Source organism: Desmodus rotundus, chromosome 2, assembly GCF_022682495.2.
Source record: "Desmodus rotundus isolate HL8 chromosome 2, HLdesRot8A.1, whole genome shotgun sequence".
Classification (NCBI taxonomy): domain Eukaryota; kingdom Metazoa; phylum Chordata; class Mammalia; order Chiroptera; family Phyllostomidae; genus Desmodus; species Desmodus rotundus.
The window spans coordinates 58,447,481-58,470,429 of NC_071388.1; positions in this window are offsets into that span (position 1 = coordinate 58,447,481).

A 22,949-nucleotide genomic window follows, 5' to 3' on the forward strand; every position below is an offset into this window, starting at 1 on the left:
GTATCCATAACATAATCATAAAATAATTAATAGATTTATCCAGAATACTGCAGGAAGTCCAAGCAAAAGTTATACATGTTTTTGTTCCTCAGAAACCCAGGTTTTTCTGCCTCTTGACAAAGATTCTGTGCTTGACCAAGCTTTATTCAGGCTCTTGAACCTTCTCCTAGGCCCATCTGTGCACTTCCTTAAAATATCCAGTTTTAGCAAGAACACTGCTAAGTCATTTTACCAAAACCCCCACATCTTCCATGTCTGATCACTCTGAATGTCTAATCAGGTTCCTCATCCTCCATTATTCCCCAGGTGATGTTTAATCACTCTGGTCTGTTTCCAGCAAGAATTATTTTAGGTCCCTTTTACCAGAACCCCTTTAACTCCTGCTGCTTTCTCTTAGTAATTTTCCATCCACTGACTCCTACTCTGTTTCTTAGCTACACATTCCCACTTGCCCATGATGTATTCTACACTGAGGTCTCTTTTTCACTATTGCAATGGCACTGAATAAAATCTGTTCTGACTACTATCCAGCTCTGGTTTTTCTTTGACACTCTCAAATCCCTGAGACTCATCATAGTGCTCTCAGTCACTTAGGTGTTTCATAAGCTCACTAGACATCCCCAGATTTCTGTGGGCTTAAATTAAATATCATTACTACCAATCTTTAAGGTGGAAAGAAAAAGAGAAATTCCCTGAAAGGAGTAACTAGGGTGGTTTCCCACCACCAAGTTCAGTGTTACACTTGGAGACATTTATCTGTCAGTTCGGTAGGGCTCCCTATCCTTAACTGAACTTCAAGTTACTCTCTCTGGGGCTCTTGTTCATTCACCTTGTTCTTAAGACTTCTCAGCATCCCTGTGGTTCAGGAACCCAGTGAACCCTGGAACATTTGGCCACATTGACTCAGCTGTCATGTTCCAATGGTGATGAAAACATTTTATATTATAATTTTAAAAAGAACATCAGGGAAAATTTTGAAAGGACAAGTTCTCAAGGAAAGTTGGAAAAAATCAAATTAGCTGCGGAGAGTTAATTTTCACAAATATATTGCCATTACACCAAGTTTTCTCTAAGGTTTGCTCTATAAATGAGTGAAATCAGTGGAAAGAAAAAGCGCAGTGGTCTTAGCACAGATAGCTAGTTATAAATAAAGGAAGGGAGCAAAGCCTTTTTAGGCCTAATCTGCTAGGGAGCTGAATCAGATGTTGAATCTGGTTTAGTAAGAAGCAGTTACATTCACAGCCTCCCTAGGAAACCTCCGCACCCTCTGCCCTCCGGGCCTGATGGCCAAAGCGGGTAGGAAGAACTGGTTACTGGTCATTAGCCGCGATTGCAGACGCGGAGGGATAAACCAGCAGGAGAAAGTCCTCCGCTGGGCGCATGCCCAGTAGGAGCCAAGATGGCGACCGTGAGGGGCGGGGAATCTAGCCTGGGAAAAGGGTCCAGATCGGAGAGGGGAAGGACACAACTCAACCCTGTGAAGGATTGGGAAAGAGATTGGTTAATTTGAAAGCCAGCTGATTCCTTCCCGAGTCCGAGGTAATATAATCAAAGCTTAACCAAGGGCTTTCCCAGAAGCATGTGTTTGCCTGTTTGTTAGCACATTCTGTCTCAGTTGCAGCCATGTGGACCTAGCAGCCGTGCAGTTCAAGCATGGGCTCCAAGCAAGGCTCCAAGCCCCGGCCCAAGTGCAAGCCTGGGTACAGCAACAAAGCATTGGTGGGAGTGCTGCCAGGAAGAGAGACTAAGCTAGCCGGGTCGGGGAGCGGGGGCACAGAGACTGAACTGGGTTAAGCTTTGGCGTGGACTGAATTGATGGCACGGAATTTCAGGACCCTGGCCCTTCTTTTGGGCTCGACGAAGACAAGCCTGGACTTCTTCAACAGTGGGACAGAGCTGAACCACCTGGCTGTGCATGAGACACAGACTTCGGGCACCTGGGGACAGTCCTGTGTGTTTGCTTCAGCTGTAATAAATCTTACCACTACACCTCATTCTCCCATATGTGGGTCCCCGAAATGCTTTTCTTGTGACTCCTCGGAATGACCCCATTTCCACCAGTGTCAGTGAAATTTGATAAAAGAAAAAGCTTGTTATTTTTAAAAATTAAGAAAAGAAGTCATGACTCCAGCTCTTTTCATAACCATAAATAGTGATTGGCTGGGTCCATAAAACTTAACAAGGGAGAGACCTCAGAGATTATAAAATTCCAGTCCGTTCATTTTACTGATGGTAAAACTGAAATCTGAAGACATTACTGGACTTTCTCATAGTTACACAAATCTTTACATCAAGCTGAAGAAAACTTAAGACATCTCATCTATGGGCTAGAATCTTTACATTATCATAGTAGCCAACTGAAGTCACTGTATTAGTCGGGATTCTCCAAAAAAACAAAACCAATAGGAGATACAAAAATACACAGAAAGAAAGTTATTATGAGGAACTGGCTCGTGTGATTTTGGAGGCTGAGAAGTTCCACTATCTGCTGTCTGCAAGCTGGAGGCCCAGGGAAGCTGGTGGTTGTGTTCCAGGTCATGTCAGAAGGCCCAAGAACGGAAGGACTGAGAGTGTAAGTGCTGGTCCAAGTCCAAAAGCCCAAGAACCAGGAGTGCCGATGTCTAAGGGCAGATGGCCCAGCTGAAGCAGAGAGAACAAATCCATGCTTCCTTTGTTCTTTTTGTTCTATTTAGACCCTCAGCAGATTGGACACGTCCACCCGCATTGTTGAAGGCCATCCTCTGTATGCAGTCTACCAATTCAAATGCTAATTTCTTCTGAGAACATTCTCACAGACACACCCATAAAAATGTTTTACCAGTTATCTGGGCATCCCTTAGCCCAGTCAAATTGACTCATAAAATTTACCATCACAGTCACCATATATTTTCAAATATGTCTTAATAGTAATCTCTTGTATATCCAATGAGAACCTCAAAATTGACAGACAATGACCTTGTTGGTTGCATTCATCAATACATTCTAGAGCCTAGACTAGTTTCTGACACCTAGTAGACAATCAGGATAGCTGACAGATATCTCAGGAAGTGAGGTTATGCTTATTCTCAGAGGTATACCTGTGTATTCTAGGCCTGTAGATCAAACTTTGTCAAAGTAATCTTGTAGCGTATTGCCTCTGTGGTGAATTAAAGATGGTCACAAATTCCTCACTCCAGATGGGAAGAACATCTAAGGCCCCTTGGTCCAGAATCTACATAGCTCTGGAACTGCTTTGACCAATATAATACATTGGAAGTAATACACTACCTATGTGCAGGCCCAGGTCTGAGAAATTGAAAACTTCCATCTTTTTGGAACAATTTCTGGGTGTCCTGAACCACCATAGAATGTTTGACCAGCCTGAAACATTCACGCTGGAGAAGCCATGTGTAAGTGTTCCTGTCAAGAGACCCCACTGAGTCCTGATTTATGGGCTTCTCTGCCAAGGCACCAGACTTGTGAGTGAAGCTGTCTGGGACCCTCCAAACCAGCCCATCCACCAGCTGAGTACTACCCAATGACCTCAGTCAATGCCACATGGAGCACAAAAACTGCTCAGCTGGCACTACCTGAATTTCTGACCCACGAAACCAAGATGGATAATAAAACAGTTATTGCTTCAAGCATAAGCATTGGAGTAATTTGTTATGCAGCAATAGGTAATGAGAATAAGCCCCAACCCCCAAAAAGAAAAAAACAAAACACAAACAAACAAAAAACCCAGAAAATTATTTGTATGGCCTAATGGATGGTCTCAATTAAGAATATGTTTGGCTATAAATAACAGGTAACTCTATTTAGTGGCTTAAACAGATAACAGAAGTCCAGAGCTGAGCAGCCTGGAACGGTGCAGCTTCTCCAAGCTGCCATCAGGGAACCAGGCTCCCCCTGTCTTCCTGCTTCATACCAACACCGATGACTACTCTTCCCGCAGCCATTGTGGAAGTGTTCAAGACAGCAAAAGAGGCTAGGGCAAAGTGACGAAGGGACAAATGCCAGCCAAACCTGCTTGAGATTGCCAGGCAAACCTGCTTCTTTTCAAAAATTTTTCTGGAGGTTTCATTCAGTGACTTTCCCTTAAATTTCATGGACAAGATTTAGGTCACATGGAGCACCTCTAGCTACAAAGGAAATCTGAGAAAGCAAGTACTTTCGGCAGAGCACATTGTCACCCTCATACTAAGTGGATCTGTGAGCAAGGAAGAATGGGCATTGGATAAGCAATGAATATCAAATGTATGCCACAAGGAATCCTTCCTGCCCTGGGGCCTCAAGCTGAGAAGGGACTGCTTGCAGCTGTAGCTCCTGAATCCCTTCAGAGAAGTGGTTTAGGGCATAAGTCTCTTTAGAAGGGTAGGTGAGGGAAGTTTTCTTGAAGCTAAACTTGCATGACAAGTTCACTATTTTGTGCTTAAACAGTACACTCATTTGGGGTGGCTTGGGGAAGCCTATAATTTTTGTAGGGGAACACCTCCCCTCCCCCCATCAAGCACCCATTGGAACCGACAGTCTTCTTAGGCGATGAAGCACCAATAGACATAGCTACTCTAAGGAATGATTTGAAATTTGCTCTTCACAAATATAAAAGGCCCTAATAACTAGGTCAACGCATAACAATCATTTCTGTATATCTTTGCATAACAAATGAACAACGATGCAAATCCACTTTCAATAGCACCCATACACACAAAAACTCATTACAAAAATGGAGGCTTGTCATGTATGGAACAATATTTTTTTTAAAAAAAAAACAACTTCATCTGAAAACCAAATATCTCACAAACACTTGAACATGTAACATGGCCTAAATGTTAATGAAGCAATTCAGCTCACTCAGCAGGATGAGCAACAAAAAGAAGCCCTTTTCAAGACACAGCTGTCAACAATTACACTTAGAGGGGTGGAGCTGGCTGATATTCAGCATCTTAAAACTCATGGAAATGTGGAGCCTGTTGGATCGAAACCATTCCAGACTCCAAGAAAGACAGTAAACCCCCAGTTATTTGGCAGACTAGAAAATGGGATATTTTGGTTAGCTGGGTATCCCCATCCAACTCAGGAATAAATGACAAATTTTTGTAAAGACTTCAGGATGATACATAAAGCACTTAATTTAAGAATATTTGATCTAATCTACTCTTCAATTGATGTGGTGATTCAGATGGCATTTCAGGGCCTGTCAGGATGTTGGTGATTTCATATTGTCAGGGAGATGTTTTTAAATTTGAATTTCTGATTGTATTTTTATAAACTGAAGTCCATTTTACTGTATTACGGTTACTACAGGGGACAGCCCCCATTCTGGCTGAGGAGTGCTCCTTTGAGAATCATTCCTTCTTTCCCCAAAACACACACACACACACACACACACACACGGACCTAGCAGACAGGTTTGTAGTGTGTGGCCCTTTGACCACAGATAATGGGACCAGGAGTAACCCCTAACCAAAGGAAGATTAATTGAATTCTCTTTTCTGACAAGTTGGAAGTCAGAATTCAGAGAAAACCCTGCAGTCTCCTCAAGGAAAAGATGTGAGAACTTGGGAGCTAGGAGTGACCATATTCTGCCTTGTTCATAGAGACACAAAGAGCTGGATGGGAGAGAAATAAAAGTAGGAGGTAATGATGCTGAGGGAAGAACAGACTAGAAACCACAGAGCCCCAGAAAGAGACCCCAGACTGACCTACTGGGTTCCCAATATCTTACAGTCCCTGGTTCCTGCCCTCTTCCCCCATGAGGCCTGACTACACTTCCTGCCCTCAGTTTCCTTGGGGCTTCCCCCGATCATTCCTTTTTGACATAGGCTGAAGATCAGGTACTTTGGATGAGGTTCTCAGTTGCCTCTCCAATATTTATTCTCCCCTACTTCCTCATTAACTGAAACCAGTTTTATTCAGAACAACTAAAATACTACAGTTCTCAGCCTCTCTTACAACCAGGGTCATTAATGAGAGGTAATTGAAAGTCACTGGGTGGGACTTTCAGGAAGTTTCTTAACCCTTTTGCTGTTCCCCTTTTCTTCTCGATGCATGGAAAGCAGATGTGATTGCTGAAGTCCCAGCAGCCACCTGTGATCACATCCAAGTGTAAGGTTGCAAGCCAGTGCTAAGGATGGTGTAGCAGAGAAAGAGAAGGAGCTAGGTCCTTGGTAGCAGGTACGAGGTGAAGCCTTTGTATGAACCCAAGTCTGTGGCGCTCTAGGTTTTATGTTAAGTGCAAAAAATAAATCTCTAATTTGCTTTGGCCACTGTCATTTGGTTTTCAATCAGTAGTAGCAAATGAAATTCTAAGTGACACAAGTGGATGTTACCTTGCAGCTGGTCTTGAAAGAATTTCACATACCTTACTACAAATTTTACCCAACGTTCTCATAGATGTTATGAGCAGTGACTGCATTATTTACTGTATGAAACACTCTACAAAGTGCCAGAGGAAGATAATGCAGAAAACGCAGTTCTTGTATCACCAGTCAGAGCTGGTGGATGGGACCCAGGAAAAGGGTTAGACCTCCTTTTCTCTCTTCCATCCTGGAGAGAGTCAAGAGAAGTATTTTCTTTCTCTCTGGAAGAATTGAGGTCCATAGGGCTAGTGGTAAGCCAGGCCTGGGTTAACTTCTTGGTTGCCTTCAATATCTAGAGAAGCAAAAATTTCATCTCAAAGCTTCTGATAATAACATTTATATAGGATGTATAGATCACAAATTAATTTTGTTTGTGTAGCACACAGGCATTGTTTTGTCTGCTCCCTTTGGGCCTGCTCCCTCCTCTCCTCCTCCACTCCTGTCACATGCATAATCAGGACAATCATAATTGTACCTAGTGACCCCTGCCCTGGCCACAGCTTACTGGCCCAGGGTGGGACAGTAGCAGTGCCTCCTCTTCCTAAGCAGCCCTCCTCCTCAGATGTCAGGTTTGTTTGCAGCTTGGAATTTATGCTAAGAATTCACAGCTTCAGTCTGATGACTTATTGGCCAATCCCTATCCAGAGATAATTATAAGGATGATGCCTCGAACATCTACTCAAGAGACATGAAGGTTGTGTTTAAGTAGGAATAATAATAATAATAATAATCCTGAGATTTTACATCACTTCCCTTAAATCCACTAATTATTTGGGCAACAGAAGCCACATTATTATTCTCGCTTTCCACTTTAAAAAAAATTGAGATATAATTCATATACAGGGTGGAGCAAAAGTAGGTTTACAGTTGTGAGTACACGAAACACAATTTATTCTTGTATTATTACGTATTAACTATTGTATTATTTTCTATACAAACACCTGTAAACCTACTTTTGCTCCACCCTGGACCATGACATTCACCATTTAAAGTGTATAATTCAGTGGTCTTTAGTATATTCATAGGACTGTGGAACCATCACCATTACCTAATTCTACAACATTGGTACTCCATGCCATTGGTACTCACTCCCATTCCTCCCTCCTCTGAGGCTCTGGCAACCAATAATCTATTTTTCTTCTCTATGAATTTTCCAATTCTCTACATTTCATACAAAAAGAATTATGCAATACATGGCCTCTTGTGTCTGGCTTCTTTCACTTGCTATGTTTTCAAGATTCATCTACATTGTAGCATGTATCAGCACTTCATTTCTTTGTGTTGCTAAATAATATCCCATTGTATATCACATTTTGTTTATCTGTCAATGTTTATCCATCTTTTAACTACTGTGAATGATGTGTGAGGAACACTTGCATACAAATATCTGTTAGAGTTCCTGCTTTCAATTCTTTGGGTATATACCCAGGAGTGAATTGCTGTACTTCTATGTTTAATTATTCTGAGGAATAGTCATTTTTGTTATTATTTTTGAAACTATTCTTTTTTAAAAAAAATTAAAAGATTTTATTTATTTATTTTTAGAAAGAGGGGAAAGGAGGGATAAAGAGAGGGAGAGAAACATCAATGTGTGGTTGCCTCTTGCATGCCCCCTACTGGGGACCTGGCCCACAACCCAGGCCTGTGCCCTGACTGGGAATCGAAGCAGTGACCCTTTGGTTTGCAGGTCGGCCACTTGATCCACTGAGCCACACCAGCCAGGGCAAAAATATTCTTAATATAATGGTTTTTAAAATTTTATTTTTGGATTGTTCATTGCTTGTGTATAGAAATATAGTTGGTTTCTATATTGATTTTGTTACAAATTCCTTTTTAAATATTGAAGTTCCAGTTTTGGGTGTAGGATTTGCAAGGTCATCCCTTTCCTCCTTTGTCTGAATGTAGCCTGGAGTGGCATTCCCTCCGTAACCGCCTGCTTCCTTTATCCCTCCCACACTGAAATCTAAGATTCATGGGCTGAAAGTAGAACCTAAATATATTCAAAATCCCCAGCAGAAGTCCCAGCGTCCCAGAAGGCAGGAATCAAGACCTAAACACCGAGCTAACCCCCTTGGCTGACATCACCAACAGATACCAGAGACTGCATATTTTTGGGTGAACTCAGGGGATCGGTAGGCTTCTCGGCCTCCTCAGATTCAGGGCTGGCCCAGAAGATTTTGCTTTGTTATAGGGATAAGGAAATATGATACAATGACTCACAGAGCCTTAGACCTTGGAGACCTTCTGGAGTCGTGACTTTTAAACTATTTTCGTTACCCAATCTTACCCCAGGCCCCATCCTTGAATCCTCCACCTCCCATTGAAAGACCCGCCTTAAACCAGACTTCAAAGTCTCAGCAACTGTCCCAACACCTTCCTCCTCTCTGACACCGTCAGACTCCATCAACCTATCATTCGCCCTTACCACAATAAGCAATCAGCTGAGCTTTGTCTCATCAGCACTGTGTTTTGGTGATGTTATGGGGAAGAACATTCAACAAGGTAAGGTCTGAAAGGAAATAGGCAAAAATTAATCCATTATTGAGTGTCAATAATACAATTTTTCTACAAAAAGCATCAACTTAGGTACAGCAGGGAAAATCGATATTAAATAATTTTATGGAATTTTAATTTTCAAGTGCAGTTATGGTATTTGGAAATATGTGATGAAGCATTCAAGGCTGAAGTGGCATGATTATCTATAACTTTCAAATCAAAGAGAATAAAATATATAAATATATTTTCATGTATAAACACAGAGAAAGAAGTTAAATACGGCACATGCATAAACAGAGAGAGAGACAGGAAGAGGGAATATATGCCAATATGTTAACAATTGTGAAAAAAATAGGTGGAATGTATATCATTGTTTATTGTACTAGTTCACTTTTTCCATATGTGTGAAAATGTTGAGGGAATAAAATAGCTCAGAGAATTAATGGTTGAGGGATAAAATTTGGCCTTATTCTTCAAATGGAGAACAAGTAATTTTGTTATTTTTAGAGCCAAAACATATTGACCTTTTCTCCAAATAACTTTGTTTTTTATTTCTCTACTTCTTTCTCATCTGTGGAGGCATTTGGATTTAACCACTGAGAATACAGACTGTCCACAATGATTTTAATTTTAACCAGAAAGATTTTCAAGACTGTGCCTTGCACAAGGGGGCGCCATCCGCATAAGCAACTTTGTAAAGATCACCCTGGAACTGTGCCAGTCGTACGACCAGTTCACCCCTGTTTGCCCTGGATGGTCTCAGTTTTAGTCCTGAAAGCCTCACCTCTGTAGCTGGTTACTCTCTGAGCATCGCAGTAAGCCCGGCTGTGCTTCACAATGTTGAACAATGAGAAGGGGGCAGTATTCATCCCTGACACTTCGGCAGCCTGAATTAAGGTGTTCTGTTATTGGATGGTTTTAGCTCTGTGCATAATCGCAGTAGGCCACCAGATCACCCATCAGCAGGTGTTTTCCACCCACAAAGTCTAGCCCCAAGAGGCGGCATCGATGGCAGGGGTGCACTTCAGAAACTATGACACAGACTTTGGGTGCATAGTCTGAAGGCTCCTCAAAGCCCCCAATATAGGCAGAAAAAAGGCAAACACTATAAGCTTACCATGTGAAACTTATTTTTTTTGTATTGCTTTAAAGAACAGAAGTAGGGGAGAGAAAGAGGAGAGAGAGGGAAAGAAAGACACACAGACAGAGAGACAGACAAACATCGATGGGTTACCTCCTGTACACACCCCAACCAGGACTGAGCCTGCAACCTAGGTATGTGCATTGAGCAGGGATCAAACCTGCAACTTTCTGGCATACAGAACGGAGCTCCAACAGAGCCACTCCGGCTGCGGAGTGAAACTTATTTCTGATGCACTGCCGTTCCATGTTATTTCCCCTCTTAGTGCTTATAAACCATTCCACGCTGCCTTCATCCCCTGCCTGCGTAAGCATGTAATAACTGTTACTTTGCCAAGGAGGAGAATGAGAGACCTGGAGAAGTTAAACAATTTGTCCAACGTCCCAGTGCTGGTAAGGGAGGGGCCGGATTTGAGACCAGAGTTCCTGCTCCTAATCATTTCATTCCTACTAAGGGCTGTCTGTGTCATCCCTGAATTTTTATGTTGAAGTCCCAACTTCCAATATGAGAATATTAAGAAGTGGAGCCTTTGGGGGTGATCAGGTCATAATAGCAGAGCCCTCACGAGTGGTGTTGGTGTTCTTCTAAAAGGCGCAGAGAGCCAGCGTGCTCGCTCTGCCATGTGGGACACAGCAAGACGTCTGTGGTCTGCAACCCCAAATAGAGCCCTCGCCAGGTCCTGACTATGCTGGCACCTGATCTTGGACTTTCAGCCTCCAGGACCACCAGAAAGAAATTTTTATTGTTTATAAGCTACCAGTCTATGGTAAGTTGTGATAGCAGCATGAACAAACCAAGACCATTTCCTTCCAGTTCATCATGTCCATGACCAGTGAATTTACCTTTCTGGTTCTGCCCTTTCATGAAGAATTTGCATTTTCACAGGAATGAGTAGAGACAGAAACCCCTGTGGGGCCCCAAGAAAGCAGTGTACACATACAGGGGCGGCATTTCCAGTAGCACAGAGCCACAGAACCCTCCATGCCACTATCGAATGGACACCCCACCCCACAGTTGGGGGTTCGCGGCCTCCTCGCAGTTTGGATGAGCAGTTCAGAGCCCCACTGTGGAATGAGACAGACTTGGGTTCAAGACCTGGCTCTGCCCCCAAAAGCAGTGACCTTAGACTTCTCTGAAAAACTCAAATAAAAACTAGATTTTAAAAGCCTAGAGTTTTTTTCATATTTAAATGTTGAAAATATGACTATTCTCAGTTTGAACCATGGGGCACTTGGCTCCACCAAGTTACATTAAATGTGTTAGTTTATCTTATAAGGAAAGTGGAGCATGTGATTGTCACTCAATATGTAAGGCATCTTAGAAAGTGTTTTTCTTTAGATTCCCTCACAACGGGCCGGGCGCTGCTCTCAGGACTTCACATGAACTGTCTTGTTTAGAGTCCCAGTGACTTTATGACATGTGAGGCATTATCATCCCATGTTATGGTGGGACTCAGAGTCTCCCAGCCTCTCAGCCAGCTCACTCCAACCCTTCTCCTCAGCCCGCATCCAGCAGCTCTTGCTTATGAGATTTTGACAAAGCCTTCCCTTCTCCTCTGCCCTCTCTTCCTCCCACTGCCCGTCCCCTCCTCCTCCAGATGTCTTTTCTTTAGCTCCATCCTTCACTGTCCATCCTCTGATTTTACATATATATTGAGGAACACTTTAAAGTATGTGGGACTGAAATAACATGATGGTTGAGATCTGTTTTAAAATACTTCAGAAAAGAAAAAAAGATACATGAAATAACATGGAAATATCTTGACAATCAGTATTCTGGGCTTTGGGAATATGGGTCTTTTTTGTTTTTAATTTTTCTCTTTTATTCTGTGAAAGTTAGACATTTTTCACAATTAAAAAGAAATTAAGTCTTAGACCAATGTGGCAGAAAACCTTTACAAAGGAGAACGGGAGAGAAGCAGGAGGGAAGCATGTGACTTCTCCAGGTCCAGTTCTCTTTAAGAAGCCAGGAGAGGGAGGATATTAGTGACCATTCTGACATTAATCCATTTCACCTGAGGGGGTCTGGGAACTCTCCCGAACTATTACCTGTGGCTGCCTCTGGGGAGTGAATTGGGGTAAAGTCAGAGAAGCTCTGACTTTTTACTTTGTGTCCTAATGTGGTCTTTGAATTTTTTAAAAAAGAGCAAGTAAAAGAAAGGCTTTCATTGTAGCCTGAAACCTACTTCCCTGTGAGTTTCACGCCCTTGCTCTCCACCGTCTTCAATCAAGAGCTCTTCAAATAATTGAAGGTTATTAAGGAACCCAATGTCAAATGAGGAGTATTTAATGGAAACTTGAGACCCAAGGATTCTGCTTTTAAATGCTCCTCATCAGCATGCTGTGCGTGTGCAATAAAGGCTTTAATGTAACTATTGCCCTTCTGCGGGACTAATTTTCTAGACTGGCTGTTACCTTCCTAAATTGTGATTCCAAAATCTGAACATAACTCTTTATATTAGTAGTTCTCAAGTGGGGATGATCTTTGTCTCCCTGAGGACATTAGACAATGTCTGAAGACATTTTTGATGGTCATGACTTGGGGGCCATTTAGGAGGTAGGTGACTGCCACTGGTGTCTGCTGGGTAGAGGCATGGGATGCTGCTGAAAAGCCTGCAATGCACATGACAACCCTTACAACAAAGAATTATCTGGCCCAAAGTGTCAACAGTGCCAAGATTGCAAAACTCTGCCTTATATGAAGGTTTGCAGAGTTCATAGAACCATGATATTTTAAGATCAGGAGACTCTCTAAGATCCAATTCATTTTACTACCCATTTTCATGATGTTCCACATCAAAGTTGATAGTTCTTTAATTTAGCTTTTTAAAGACTTTATGTATTTATTTTTAGAGACACAGAGAGGGATGGAGGAAGAGAGGGAGGGAAACATTGATGTGTGAGAGAAATATCGAGTGGTTGCCTCTCACATGTCCCCAACAGGGCATCTGGTCCACAACTCAGGAATGTGCCCTGACCGAGAATAGAACTGGCAATGTTTCAGTTTGCAGGCTGGTGCTCAGTCCACTGAGCCACACCAGCCAGGGCTTGAACTTGATATTGAATAAAACCTCCCTCCACAAGAAATGATCTTATCCCCTTCTCCCTCGTCTTACACATAAGCTGTTGATTCTTTGAACCCAGATGAACATCACTTTCTTGTACTTGAGCAACAATAAAAAAAAGTTAAAAAAATTTCACTTTGCTGATTTCATTCAGCAAGAATTGTTTTCTATTTGGGATATAAGTTCTTCTTCCTTGCCTTGAATCAGCTATAAACAATTACATAAGCAACCTTATGATGTCTTCATTAAAATTGCTGATAGATCATTGACCAGAAAAGGGCCAAGGTTGTGTGTTTCGTGGCACGTCAAAAATAACCCTGAGCTGGACACAGGCATGAATCACTACATTATCTGTGCTATGTTCAACCAGAAATGATTTAGGAAAACTGTCATCCAAATAATCACACCATCTCACTGGCAATGGTGTTGGCTATGGACCAGATTGTATCTCCTCCCACCTCCAATTTACATGTTAAAACCATAACCCCAATTTGATGATATTTGGAGATGAAACTTTTGGAAAGTGCTATGTCTTAAATGTTTGTATCCCCCCAAATTCATACACTGAAATCCTGATCCCCAAGGTTAGGAACATTAGAAGGTGATACCTTTGGGAGGGGACTAGCTCATGCGGGTAGAGCCCTAATGAATGGGATTAGTGCCGTTACAAAAGAGGCCCCAGAGAGCTCCCTTTCCCCTTCCACCATGTGAAGACACAGCAAGAAATCAGCAATCTGCCACTAGAAGAGCACTCTCACCAGACCTGGAGGATGCTGGCACCTGATCTTGGCCTTCCAGCCTCCAGACCTGTGAGCTGTTACCCAGTTAATGGTATTTTTGTTATAGCGCCTAAAACAGACTAAAACAGGAGATAATTAGGCTCAGATAAGGCCATGAGGTAGGGGTCCTCATAATGGGATTCGTGCCCTTATAAGAACAGACCAGAGGTTCCTCTCTTTATTTTTTCTGTCTCTCCCTCCTGTGAGGACACAGTGAGAAAAGGGTGGCCATCTGTAAGCTGGAATAAGAGCCCTCACCAAGAACCAAATCTGCTGGCACTTTGTTCTTGGGTTTCCCAGGCTCCAGAACTGTGAGAAATAAATATCTGTCATTTAAGTGAACCAGTTTATGGTATTTTGTCATAGCAGCCCGAGTTGACTAAGGCAGTATATTCTGACATGCTGGAGATAGTTTAGTATTTCTGTTATTTGTAATCTGATAATCCCATCAAAGGTTACAACCCAAGATTTCTTCACAGTGCATTTCCCACTGAGCTGAATTTTGGGAAAGGTTCTCTCCATGGCCGCCTTGTCTTTTTTGTTGTAACTCACAGAATCCATGACACTATTCATTACAAGACACACCTTTATTTTATGTAATGGGAAAGAAAAAAATATACTTCTCAATGTCGTAGTGTTAACAGATATACAATACACACCCCAATTTGAAACATGGTAAAATGTTAAGAAATGGGTGTTTTGAAGTGGAGACCCAGAGTGGCCTTGGATACAAGGCGTGGCTCCAGGAGGGAGAGGAGCCGAGCCTTTTCAGGCCGCGGTGCTGCGTCTAAAGCTGAAACCCTCAGTCTGCCTCTGGCCCCTTTTCCAAGATCCGCACTTAGAACGCTTCTCTTCCCTCAGCGGCGATAATGGGAGCAGAGATCACTTTGCTGTCCCCACCTGCTAGGGAAAAGATCGTTGCTCCCCCATGAAAGTATTTTTCAGGGAAGTTTCAACAAGGTGCTATTTCTGCTGTCTGAGCAAAAAGATATAACGAGCTCTGTCTGTGTCTGACCAGAGAAATGAAATGAAATAGGGCCCTTGCCATTCATTCCTAGCTTGAAGCAGAAAGGATTCCTTGCAGGTAGATGACAAAAGAACAGGTCTGGAAATAAGGGACAGAGGTGATTCCTGGTGAATGGAACCAGCACTGGACCTGAGTATACTGCACACTCTCCCCAGAGCAGGTCACACCGGAACTGAGCCCGAAGCAGCATTACCCCCAGATTCTCTGAGGCAGGCTCGCACACTAAACTCCTGCATCCAGATCAACAGAACGTCACGGGCTCTCGTCCTGGGGGAAAGCACACCCACAGAGTGGACTCGCTCCGGTGGTACTGGGAAGCAGCGAGGTTTCCTGCGCTGTGTTCCTCCAACAGCTCATTAAAAACCACTCAGGATTCTGAGGTCCCCAGGTGCCCCGGGAGCCTCTGGGTTTGCTGGCCAGCAGTTCCATTCTTAGTCTCCCTGAGGAGGCCTTTGCAGCTGGGATTCCCAGGAGGAAACCCTCCTGTGTCGGCGCTGCTAGAGTCGTTGGTCTCCGAGGCGCGAGGCAAGTGACCGCTAAGCGTTTCTCCTTCCAGAGTCTGTCACAGAAGGATCCAGGTTTACCGTGCTGTTTTGCAGTGCCCAGGCTGAACCAGGGACCTTCCCTCCCCACGCTCAGGCCCCCTCAGGGGGTGGTGAGGAAGGTCCTGCTGCCTGCAGCAGGTTGCGGCGGTCACCCTCTGGTGGGGGGTGGGGTGGCAGGTGCTCTGTTCCAGTTGGCGGTGAAACAAGCTGCGTTTCACCGTTTCACCCTGGAGGGCAGCAGCAGTGAGCATCAGTGACCCCTTTCAAGCAGAGCCTCCAATCCTATGAACTAAGCAGGGCAACCTGTCACCAACAACTGGCAGCTGCAGAACCCGCCAGGCGACTCCCTCCGCTTCCTCTGGCTCTGAAGGCGCCCACACCCAGTTCAATGGGTCTCACAGCTTTGCCTCCTAGAAGGTCTGTGCTGTGAAGCTGCCCCTGGTGCAAGCAAGGTGAGGGGCCACTCTGCAGTGGCATATTTCTTGGTTATTGCCACTTGGGGGATTTGTATTTTTAATTTCAATATTGTCATCTTGCCAAAGGAGCACACACACAAAAAAACCCAAAACAAACAAACAAACAAACAAAAAAACCTCAACCAAACAAAAAAAAACCCATTTATACCCAAAGCGTTTTAAATGTTTATCAAGGTCCGTTTCCTCAGCATGACAACTCCAGAAGAGGGATCCCGAAGAGCCTGGGTGGGGGGCCCACAGAGTAGCAATGGCCCTTGAATGTTGACACCTCAGTGGCAGCATCCTCCTCCTGGGGGCATTTAACAATTTGTGGGGGAGTTTTGGATTATACTGTGACAGGGGAAGGGGGTCGCCTGGTCTTCAGTGAACGAGTTCTTGTCCCAGTCAAGAACTTTTCTGCATCCTAGAATGACTTACAAACGTCTCACTGGACAGCCGTGTGAACGAGAAATGTGTCTACAGGGTCATTAATAGTGACGTGCACCAAACCTAACTTGATCGCAAGGTATTTTTACAAGGTTTTAATATACACTGACATATTGGGAAATGTAACTAGTGTATGAATAGACAGAAGATTGTACCTTGTTTTGTACAGAATTTTACCAGGGATTGTTCACTGTTCAAAAAAAAAAAAAAAAAACCCTCACATATAGTGTTTGAGACACCAGGTCAGTCTGCATTTATACCTGTGACATTCTTGTTGGTTCTAGGTACAGGTGTAAACATCTGGCTCCTCTTTCATCTTCTAGTGTGATTGCAGCTGGGAACCCATTGACATATATGTATGTATGTATGTGTGTGTATATATATATATATATATATATATATATATATATATATATATATATATAGTGTCCAGCAGAAGGAAGGCCTACCTGAGTGTGGTTGGTAGGGTAAAAATATGGGTGTAATAATTCATAGCTTTAATTTGAACATATCACCTAAAATGTCATATGATGTGCTTGAGTGTGATATTGTCATGTTACAGAATTACATGGTTATGATTTTGTAATAAAAGATTTTGTAATAAAAAAAGAGGTGTTATTTGTGCTGGACCCTGTATATATAATTCTCCTTTATAAATTACCTTCCTTTTACTTCTTATAATATAGTTATGATATTACTAAGATGTTACATTCAATACACATAAATTTTTAAATTGTATATATAAATAGACTAGATTATCTGTGAATTTTATTAAAGGTGGAAAAGGGGTAAGTATTACTTTTCCATTATTATGTAACAAATTACCACCAACTTACTGGCTTAAAACCACACCAGTTTCCTCTTTCCAGTTCTGTGGACAAGGGTCCGGGACAGCTTTAGCTGGTCCTCTGCTCAGGACCCCACAAGGCTGACATCAAAGTAGGCGTCCTCGTCTGAAGGGTCAGCTGGGAGGAAACCTGTTCCAAGCTCACTTGGTTTGTTGATAAAATTCAGTTCCCTGTGCTTGTAGGGTGAGGTCCCTGTTCCCTGGCTGGCCATCAGCCAAGGTTGCTCTTAGTGTCCAGAAGCCACCCTCAGATCCATGTCAGGTGGCTCCTTCCGCAGACACTCTCAGCACGTGGCAGTTTGTCTGCTCCAGCCAGAAGGACAGCGTCTAATAGTTCACCTTCTTCTAAAGGTTAAACCCATTTGGGACCATCTTCTTTTCTATTAACTCACACTCAGTTGCTTAGTAGCTTAATTATAAGAGTGACATCCCATCATATTCACGGGTCCTGCCCACCCCCTAGGTGAGGGGCTAAGAGAGGATGTGTGCCTCAGGGAGGAGGACTCTGCCTGCCACCCTCTATAAACATGTATCTATTATCAAAGGGGCACCGCAGGTCCTGGGACTGAAGAACACCAGGTGCCAGGATGGGACTTTTCACATGCATCTAGCTTACTTAAGCCTCAGAACCACTTCTTGAGGAAGATATCGTTTTCCTGGCCTTTCTCCCCACAGCCAGTGTGAATGACCACTTCAGCTGACTGAAAAAATGCTTAGGGTACCAGCCCAGCAGGACCAAAACAGAAAGAGAAGAAAAAGTTAAGTTTCAATAAACTTTTCTGAAATTTGCCAAATCTAAATGCTTAGGGGGAATAAAGCTTTCATAAGGCTAATGTATATACATTTTTATTTTAGTATTTTAATCTTTTTATTTTTAATTATGAAGTCACATCATTGTTAGACCTCTAAATTCATCCAACTCCACTCCACCCCACTTTCACTTAACAGACAATATTTATTCATTGTTTCTCACGTACCAAGCACTATTTTAAAGAACTTTACACAAGTAACTCATCCAGTCGTAACAAAACCCCGTGAGGTAAGTAGTATTGTCTCCATTTTACAGACAGGGTAAACAGATCAAGGGGAGTTGGAGCAAGGCAGGTGTCGTCTCTGAGAAAACCCAGCCTCGGGAGGGTTTGTTCAGGGTGTCAGGGCGCGCCCGTGGTCACACTCTCAGTAAACGGCCTACAGAGTCCACCTCCAGCCCTTCCGCCTCCGGAGCCTTTGTTCATATACCTGTCCATTGGAGCGCTCTTTCTTTCCTTTCTGTTTTGAATTTTTTTATTGTGGTAAAACATATGTGACAAAATTTGCCAATTTTAAGCATATAACTTAGTGACATTAGCCATATTTATAATGTGAAATTGTTACCACTATTTCCAAAAATGTTTTATTAACCCAAGCAGAAACACTGTACACATTAAGCAATTACTCCCCATCTTACCTTTCCCCAGCCACTGGTAACTTCTGACTTGCTTTCTGCCTCTATGAATTTGCCTATTTTACATTTCACATACATAGAGTCATAAGCCATTTATCCTTTTGTGACTAACACTTCATGTTGCATCATGTTTTCAAGGTTCACAAATATTATAGCATAATATCAGAACTTCGTTCCTTTGTATGGTTGAATAGTGTTCTATTGTATTGGATTTTACCACCTTTTGTTTATCCGTTCATCTGTTGATAAATTCGTGGGTTGTTTCCATCTTTTGACTATTGTGAATAATGCTACAATTAACATTGGCATACAAGGATCCATTTAAGTCCCCGTTTGCAATTCCTTGAGGTATATACCTAGAAGTGGAACTGCTGGGCTGTATGGTAATTGTATGTGTACATTTTTGAGGAATTGCCGAACTGATTTCTATAGCATCTGTTCAATTTTACATTCCCACTAGCAGTGTACTAGGGTTCTAATTTCTCCACACCCTTGTCCACATTTGCTTTTCATTGTTTCAATTCTAGCCATCCTAGCAGACATAAAGGGCTCGTTGCAGTTTGGATTTGCATTTCCTTAATGAGTAATGCTATTGAGTGTGGTTGTACGTTCCTATGGGCCATTTGTACATCCTCTTTGGAGAAATGCCTACTCAAATCCTTTTCCATTTTTAATTGAGTTCTTTGCCTTTTTGTTGTTGAGTTGTAGGAATTCTTTATATATTCTGGAGATTGTCTGACTGGTAATTGCTAATCCTCAGGCACTCACCTGTCAGATAGTATTAGAGATCCAGGTGCAGACACACATGCTTTAATGGGAGACAAGTACCTGGATGCAGGGGAAAGTGGGAAATGAGGAGGAAACTGAGGAGTCACCTACGACTCCATACCCACCTCCCCTGCTCTCATACGAATCACTCTCTACCATTAAGAGGGAAAAAAACCCAGTGCATTCTGCTTCTCGGTGCTTGTTACTCTCATCCACAGAAGCTCTGTCGACCTGCCTGGCACAAGGATGGAGGGACACGCCATCCATGTTCTCTGCCCTCCATCCCCAACCACAGCTGCAGCAGAAGTTCCAGGACTGGAAGGAGGAAGGGTACGTGGGTGGGAGAAGGAAGACCAGAGGACCCACGATACGGGATGGTGCTTCCTCTCAGATGGAAGATCTAAGACTGAGAAGGTGGAACCTTCCAGGAGGAGATGAGCTTCCAGGAGAAATGATGGGAGAGGAGTGAGGGGATGAGAAGACAGGAGAAAAGAGTCATGAGAGGATGATGTGCGCATATCAGAAAGGGGAAGGCAGCTGTAGCCAGATCGGGGGAGAATTTCCCTGAAGCCCACCATTGAGGAGATAGCTGTAGTACTCTGTTTCAAAGATAGCACTTCTAAATTCACCCCAGGCCATCTCTCATATGCTCCCTCCTCTCTGGCTATGGTAATCTTAGCTTGTGGTGAGCAACAGGCATTCCTACTTCCTTAATTGTTTATTCATCAGCCCACAGATGGGAGGCCAAGATGAGAAGGCAAACACTTGTTTCTACCACAAGAAGTGAGCTGGGCCTCCGGAACCCAATTCTTGGCAGCCAGTGACATGGCCGGTTCAACATGGCAGAGAGGGTGGATTTCAGTCTATTCAAGCCACACCTGCTTTGTGGACAGGAAGCAGGGCTGACTGACTGTGGAACCATCCAAGTTCAGATGCTTGTGCCATGCAAGCCAAGACTCAGGGAATGTGGGGTGGGGGAGGGACTCACCAATTCCTTTAGGGCACTTCTTCCTTCCCTAAGCTCAATAACTCAAGGAGGGGAACCCCAACTTCAATACTTTTGCTGGCTTCTGTGTTACTTTTTGCAAATAGCTGGTGTGCAACTTACCATGTGGCCTATGTAGACAGCCTACCCCAGTGAGTTGGAAAACAAATTCCTGGCAGCTCGCTTCTGCCTGCAGCACCCTGCAGCCCTGGGGTGCCAGGCCACGGGGGGTTGGGGGAGCAGGGGAGTGGGGCAGCTGACCACCCAACAGCCTTTTCGCTGAGCCTGTGAGTGGTGGCAGTACAGGAACCTCTGAGAAAAAACAAACAAACAGTGTTGGTGAGAAGTCCAGGTTTCCATAACGAAATCAGACGTGCTTTTAAGAAAAGAGATTCAAAGTGATGATTAAGTTGGAGAAAGCAATATAGCCAACATTGGGAAGGATATGGTTTAGATGCTTGCTATTGCCCACCACTGTTCTCAGTACTTTACTGTTATCTCAGTTTACTATAGGGGTCATCACCCTGTGAGGAAACTGAGGTCTGGAGAGCTTCCATCACTCAAAATGTAGTATGATGAGCTGAACATGAAAGAGTGAGGACAGAGAAACAAATTCTGGCTGCTAGAAAGAGGGGGAAGTGACCAGGCTGGTACCCCAGCAGGGAGGCAGCATCAGGAGATGGCTCTGTCAGCAGACAGATGACAGCATCTCTGACCTGGACAACCCGTGTGGGTCATCTAGGCACCTGCTTGCCTCTGAGAAGACTGCATGGGACACAGGGTTCTAGGCCAGAGATCTGAAGGGAAGAAACTGTGCATACAGGTGGTGCCTCTTTCCCACTGGCCCTCCCGTTCCCAGAGTGGAATACGGCCCAGAGTAGGCCTCAACATGCACTTGCTGAATGAAGGGGGCAGTGCATGAATGTAAAGGAGATGCTAAGAAGAATCACGCAATGCTCCTGTTCCAAAAGGATGAAGAAAGCCGTGCACAATCCCGACAGAGCCTCGAAGAAGGGAACAAGTGTAGGGATTTGGGGGAGTGTGGTGGGTGGCTTCTGTGATGACCAACACTGACTTCTGCCAACTGTTATTCACGCTCTGTGTAATGTCCTCCCTTTGACTGTGGGCTGGACCACTGGAAACAGATTATGGCTGACGTAATGGGATATCCCTCCCAAGATTAGGTTACAAATCTAGTGGCTTCTATCTTGGGGGCTTTTTTGCTCTCTTGTTTGCTAAGTTTGAGGGAAGCCAGCTGCCACATCATAAAAGCTGCCCTATGGAGAGACTCGGGTGGCAAGGAGCTGGGGGAAGGCTCTGGCCAAAAGCCAGCCACGAATCGAGGTCCTCAGTCCAATATCTCACAAGGAACTAAGCCCTGATAACAGCCATGTAATGAACTTAGAAGCTGATCTGCCCAATCCAGTCTTCAGATGAGACTTCAGCCCCAGCTGAAAGGCGACTGCAGCCCCATAAGGAGCCTTAAACCAGAGGCACCAGCCAGGCCCATGTGGCTCCTGACACACAGCACTATGAGACAGTAGTGTGTGTTGTTTCAAGCTGCTCAGGTTGGGAGTAATCTGTTACTTAGTGAGGGACTATAAACAGATGGGAGGCACAAAGCTACCACTGAGTAAAATGAGAAGAAGCCCACTTACAAATCTGTTTCATGCTGACTCATCTGAGCATAAACATGTACTTCTGTAATGCAGTCAAATTCTTGATCTGTACATAAAAGAAAACTACGTATATAAGATAGGAAGAGGAAGGTTGTTCCAACACAAGAAGCTTAATATCCAAATGGGCTCTGTTTCTTTAAAAGTAGTCACCTTGGGTGATGGTACACTTACTCAAATAACACCCTTGTTCCAACCACATCTGCAACAACTTTTAGATATTCCACTTTGAAAAGCAAAGACATTTTTGATCAATCTCAATAGTAACGGATACCCAAACCCCGGAACCCTAAAACATCTTCTTCATGTGTCTGTGGCTAACCCCAGTGAGCTCCAAGGGAGCTTGGCCCTGGGTACAGAGTCACTGAGGGTGCAGATCCCCTGTGCTCCCCTCCCTGAAGAGCTGGCTGATCAGGATGTGAGCGAAGACTCCCTGAGTCCACTGTGGAAGAGTGCTCTCCCACAGTGGCTTGTAGTGGGGTCACCAGTGTGCCCCAAGACCCTGAATTGCTGAGGCTTCCAGGCTGGAGAGCCTGGGGCATCATTAGTGGCATCTGCACTGGCTGTGCAGGGTGAGCTGTAAAGGAGGTGCCCACCACCTGGGCAGCTACAGCCTCTGTAGAGGGCAGCGGCGCCTGTCTGGATGAGGGCTTCTTTCGCTCCAGGGACCCAAGGAGCAAAAACAGAGCCCAAGGTATGGCCAATAGAGAATGAGGAGGCAGGAAGCCCCAGTAGGAATTTTGGGCTTCGAATCTCCCTGATCTGTCTTCCTATCCCAAGGGGTAATTCTGGCTACTCACTGCAAGGTAAGCATTCTGATGATGCAGGCAGTCCTTTACTATGAAATACAGATCTGGAAACATTCCACTGAATTCAAAATCTTTTCACCTTATCGCAGGAAATGGACACCATTCCTTTTGCCAATGAAAAGAGG